The sequence below is a fragment of the Limulus polyphemus genome, unplaced genomic scaffold (assembly GCF_000517525.1).
Source record: "Limulus polyphemus unplaced genomic scaffold, Limulus_polyphemus-2.1.2 Scaffold356, whole genome shotgun sequence".
Taxonomy (NCBI): Eukaryota; Metazoa; Arthropoda; class Merostomata; order Xiphosura; family Limulidae; genus Limulus; species Limulus polyphemus.
The window spans coordinates 377,088-383,317 of NW_013665966.1; the positions used below are offsets into that span (position 1 = coordinate 377,088).

The window sequence follows — 6,230 nt, forward strand, 5'->3', positions numbered from 1 at the left end:
ATCAGGTAACTGATGATGACAAAAACCTTGTCGAAACGTTGTACATTTGCTGTCATGTTAAACTTATATTAAAGTTTTTCTTCATTACCCATTTAAGCCGTCTCCAGCCATTATTAGTCTCAAAGTGGGTTCCTCGTCATCGAACTTTAAACGTATTCTGAACACACAGAGTAACGGGTGTCGTTACAGCTTATTACTGCTCGTACTCTTCTGATAGCTAGGTTACAGTAAGTTCACTCTATCTCTATACTTCCTTATTTCTTTACACCTATGCAGCTTCTTCGATTCTCAGAGAATAAATGTTCGTCACATCTTAACTTTATATTGGTAGACAATTGTGCAACTCAAAACTTATCTTCACGTACGAAACAGGTTGTAATAACAAATGTTTGAAATGTTGTTGTAAGCTTAAGGGGGAAATTGTTGGAAACCTAACAGAACGTTTCGAATAGACTATGAATACAAGATTCAGACTCGCTATTCAGAATTTCGCATTGAAAGTTGAGCTACAAACAATGTGGCATGGATGCCGCTTTAGGCAGTTTCCACTACATAGATACATTTTTAGATAACTGTTTTCACTCCTATACGCTCATATTTATTTCAAATATTATACTTATTTTGTCTCTAAAAAGCTACGTGGCTTATTATATTCATTATCTTTTCAAATTAAGAATATCAAAAGTTTTAGTTGTTCTCTACAAGAAATTTCCTTTCTTCGCCACTAAAAGTTTCTTAGTTTACTACCAGGACCATCCTCTGTTTCGTAAAAGAAGCCTTTATTCCCTTTCAGTAGATTATTTTGCTACCTTCTAGAAGTCTCCTTTGTTCTATACCTTAATTCTTACTCTTTACCTTCTTGTAGTTTCTTTCTAGGAGTTTTCTATTACAATTGTTTACTACCAGAAATTATTTTTTTTACCATATTAGGAACTACATTCATTCTCTTCCAACTGCTCTGCTTTTACTTCCAACATTTCTTGTTGTCCCTATTTACAAAAAGAACCATTATGTTATTGAACAGTAGTTTTTTCTTTCTCTCCTGGGATCTTTCTTTTGTCCCCAGCATGGGTCTTATTTATTTTCTATCGGTAATTTATTTTGTCCCTTTACAGAGGTTCCTTTACTCTTTACTAGGAATCTTCATTGTTTACCACTACCAGTTTTCTTTGTTCCCTATCAGTATTTTTTATTTCCCAAGCTTGAGTTATCGCTTTTCCCTATGCTGAGATGCTTTGCTCTATACTATGCATATTTTCAAGTGTTTTCTTGTTGATTTTTGTTACTTATCAAGAGATTATTTTTACTTACACTAGGAATTTGATTTATTGTATACTGGGAGATTCTTATCAGGTGGGGCCCAACGTTGACTAATAGTTAGTGTGTAGGATTATGGATGCGAAGATCCACGGTTCGAGCCCGCAATATGCTACTGAAGACGCTTCGCATTTCAGCTGTGGGCATGTTATAAACATGGCATTTATTTAAGTCTAGTACTATTGCCTGCCCCCCCCCCCCCTCCTCAGGGATGGCATTGCCTGGACCTTGGGGCCTCCGGCCTATCCTTTTAGCCCATGTGTAACGTAAGTTGTCGTTCAAGTTCAAAATACTAAATATTAAAATCTTAAAAGGAGTCCAATTGTTAACTTTCGAATATTCCCTACCTACAAACGGATTAATTTTGACAAACTTAATTCTTTCTCCACTGACAGGATTTTTAGAACAAGAGCAATCACGTCAGATTACTAGTTTACGTTGTTCAAGGACCCATTGTTAAGTTAAATTGTAAAGTTATTTACTAGTAAGAATTATTCAGTAATCATTGATACTCCTCACCCGGAAGAGTGTTTAAAGTTGAATAAAACCTTTTTCTTTTCTCTTTTTGGAAGACGCACAAAGAAAAATATCAAGCTATTTATATTATTTCTAAGCCCATCTCTGTTCTTTATATGATTTCATAAATGTTGAATTATGTGTATTATTTCTAAGCACATCTCTGTCCTTTATATGATCTCACAAATGTTTCAGGTCATGCAAAGTAATTTTTTAAGACGTTTTCTACTTTTTTATAGATTCGTATTTCTGTCTTGTTTTTTCAGCTGAAAAAACAAATGTATACCAGTGTATTGGTTAAATATGTTTCTGTTAGTTGTTTTTTTTCCTTTTGCTTGCTAATGTAACATGAATTGTATGTAAAGACTAAGTATTAAATATGCCGTTTTTAACTCCCACAGGGAACATTAAGAGCAGAGTCCCAGAAGAAAGCTGAAACTAAAGTAAGAGCAACACACTTCCCGATGCTGCTCAGTTCCTAATGATGTGAAGGAGCTCCAGTAACAACCTTCCTGTGAGAGTGGGAATGAAACGGAGTAGAACATTTATTTATAGTTTACAAAAGGCATGCGGGAAGCTGACTATTATTCACAACCTCCAGGCTTTGTTATGTAATAAAGTATATTATATAGTCCACAACAAAGAAAATGGAAGGATTTATATGTCAACTATAAAACACTTAAGTATTTTGTCTTATCAGTAGCTGATGCCCCACCTTAATTCAATATCGCTTACAATAGGGTTATAAAAGTCATGAATATATCTGTTATTTGGAATTGTTTCTCATAAAACTAAACCTATAAAAATGTATATAACTGTATATAAATTATGTAATATTGAACTTGTGAAATGATGAATTCAATATGTAACTAAAGCTATTAAGCATCCTTAACGTATTGAGAAGTATACGAAGTACAGTGTTCCACAGTTAGGATCTCTACATGTTCATATATATATATATTTAATAATAAATCCGAAGTATATATGTGATATCTTCAATTCATGTTAAATTCAGTGATTGAATTTGCTTGCGTTTTCAGATTTAACATTATTGATCAGCCTAGACTTATTTGAAGAATGCACATTAAACCTCAATATATTTGAGCAATGTGTACATAGTATACATAAAAAAATATGCTATGCAGAATTTACATGGAGTTTACTAGGGTTTACGTTACGTTACGTTTAAAACAGAGTAACTGTCAGCACTTTTGAACTGCCTGAACATTAACGTTACTTAGCTATACACCTTATTTTATGTTCGTGGAATAAAATTAAGTTTTGGAGACACAGATTCAGTATTACGCATGGTGTAAATACAGCACTTGATGATGTTATAGTTTGGTGTTGCAATATCTTACGTAAGATATGGCTTTGGAAAATTCACATTGTACATATGTTTTGAACTAACCCATCATACTCAAAAATATATATGTGTTAAAGCCTTACTTTTCTGAATTAAATAGTTGGCATTGCGATGAATGACTTTCATAAGCGTTTAAGTCCTAATCTTATTTTTTAAAGAAGAAAGATCTTCAACAGATCGGTTTTACGCTCTCTTTTTTACCTACTGTACACACTAGTATACTGCACATAGATACTATAAGATGTCAAACTATTGATATTGTATACAGAAAACTCTATTCACATAATTTAATCCACCAATGCTTAAAGATCGGTGTATTTTGCTGAGAACTTTAGCTGTGGGTTAATTCTTTGAAATAATTCTTCTATAGGGAAGAGGGCCAAAAAATGAAACATTTCAACAACTCTTTTCCTATCTAAAAATGGAGGAGAAAGTATCGCAAAATGTCTTCAAATTCTTTATATATGTCGAATATATGTGATTTTCTTTAACCGTGCGTCTTTCAAGTTACCTGATTATTCAGTTTTCCATGTATTGGGCTGAAGAACAAGCTTTATTGTATAACCGAGTTAATTTAGTTGATAGTAATTTCAAATAACTTATCCGAGTGAATTAAATTATTGGCGTTATAAAGAATAAGCCAAGCTATAGCTAAGCTGAAAAACAAAACTGTTAGATAATCTAACTTATTTATTTCAGCTAAGAAGCAAGTTAAGATATTTGAGCTGAGGAATCAGTAGAATAATCTGACCGAGATAACTCGGCTTACAGAGAAATAATATATGTAAGCCTAGTTGATTGAACTGAAGCTCTCGTTATATTATCAGTCCAGCTGAGTGGATTGAAGAAATAAGTTAATTATATAAGTTAACAAATATGGTTGGGTTAACTAGATTTTCAAGCAAGTTTAATAATAATCAACTTGAAGAAATTATGCTTATGAATAATTAAAATATAAGTCAGCCGGATTAATTACATTTAAGGACAAATAATTTAGCCGAGTTAATCCTCTTTTTTTTTTTTAAAAAAGTAATATCGCATTGCCAAGTAAATTGATCTAATTAACATGTTAACCTAGAAACCCGAGTTAATTGAATTAAGAACAAGTTAAGTAATGTAGCCATTTAACTGCGCTAAGAAGCATGTTATTCATTTAATTGAACTGAAGGACAAATTCAGTAATCTGAACCAGTTAACTACCCTGAGACTTGTGTTATTTTGATAACTGAATTGAATGAAAAGTTGAGTAATCTAGTTCATTTAACTGTGCTGAGAAGCGTGTTATGCAGTTAATTGGACTGAAGGATAAAATAGAGTAATCTGACCAAAGTTAACCGTACTGAGGATCGTGACATTTGGATAATTGAACTGAAGGAAAAGTTGAGTAATCTAGCGCAGTTAACTGCGCTGAATTAATTAGGATAAATGAAAAGTTAGATAATCTAGCCGTATTAGTTGAGCTGTTGAGCAAAATAAATACTCTAACATAGTTAATCAAACTGTTGTGTGTGTTAAATAACATACTCGAGATGTTTGGGCAGAGGAACAAGTTATGAAAGCTAGTCGAGCTTATTGGGCTTAAGAACCACTTAAACGATTTATCTGAGTCAATTAGATTTAACAGCTCTAATTAAATAATTTATAGACTAAATAAAGTTAAGTATCTAGGTTAGCTAATCACCTGCAAGACAAATAAATAATCTAGACAAGTTAATTAGGCATAAGAACATGCTGAGTTAAAGAGCTTAGGACAGAAAAAAAAACAGTATTATCTGTTGAGGGTGATGTTTTAAAAATTCCAACCCATCAAGATCTACATTACCCAAAATGCCAATGAAAAAAAGATGGTACTTAACTAATTATAACATTGTGATATGAGTAAAAATATTTATCTGTAGTGTTAAAAAATCTATTAAATACACTCATATCTATACTAAACCCAAATGTATTCTGTGTTTTTATCATTAATCTCAGTTCTACAGTTTTATGGTAATAAATTTGATATTATTGTAGGAAATACTTTCATCCGGACAAGTTTCTTGGATATTTTATGTTCTAACAAGATATTTAATAAATGTGAAAATTAATACTGAATGATGCATTTACAAATAAGTCCTAAGAGATTTTTCATAATTAATAAAATAAATTTGAGCAGATAAACGAATATTGTTGTGATTGATTCCATAATAATGTATTCAAATTTTATTTTTCTTTCTTTTATACTCATTTTTTTTCTATAGACAATTAAAAAATTCTTGTCAAAAATTTTAAGTAGAATACTTTGATTACGTATTTTCACTAACAAATACTTATCACATTTTTGTGTAGAATTTATTTATAAGTTATTAACTTTTGTATTAGACATATTCACAAAATGTAAACTTTGTAAATGTATCGTAATTTACCATAATCTCATCATACATGAGCTCTAACGCATGCTTCTCCAAAGTTGATAAAGATAACCCATATTTTTCGTAGTGTATATGACTCACAAAGCCTAAGCGATTCTCATGAAATATATATCACTTTAGACCAAAACTACAGTAACATTTGAAAAGATCTTTGAACTAATTAGCTAATTTACTAATTTTACGAACGTGAACGATTAATTATTTTTAATTATACTTCTCATAAGATATCGATATTAGGCGTATTATATTTTCTAACAGTGCATTATATATTTTTCGCGATAAAAGTAAGATTACATTCACACTCTGGATTTCAAAATTACAAAGCACAAGAACATTAATAACTAATTAATATGCTATAAAAATGTCATCATTAAATAAAACAACTTGCCTGTGAAAGACTAATTTAAAATGTAGAAAACGCGATCGTTATACACATTTTGTACGATGATCACAACTCACTTTGAAATAAAATAAAATGGTGTATAAATGTAATTATCAATACTTAACCGAATAAATACTTTAGATTGTATCAATATAAGAAGCATAAATAACGATATGTTTTCTTTTCTTCTGTATGAAACTACCATATGGTGATTATGTCAAATATGGCAGTTATAGTT

The 6,230-nt window shown here is 31.1% G+C and overlaps 1 protein-coding gene across 3 annotated transcripts in view; it reads left to right on the forward strand.

The window, feature by feature from the left end:
• Window positions 1-5,256, forward strand: part of LOC106457647 (octopamine receptor beta-2R-like) — a 56,917-nt gene extending 51,661 nt beyond the window's left edge. For all 3 annotated transcript variants that reach the window (XR_002610231.1, XR_002610230.1, XM_013917080.2), the window contains one exon: window positions 2,235-5,256. The gene's annotated coding sequence lies outside the window, so the exon portion shown is untranslated. The remainder of the gene's footprint in view (window positions 1-2,234) is intronic.
• Window positions 5,257-6,230: the final 974 nt, after the last annotated feature.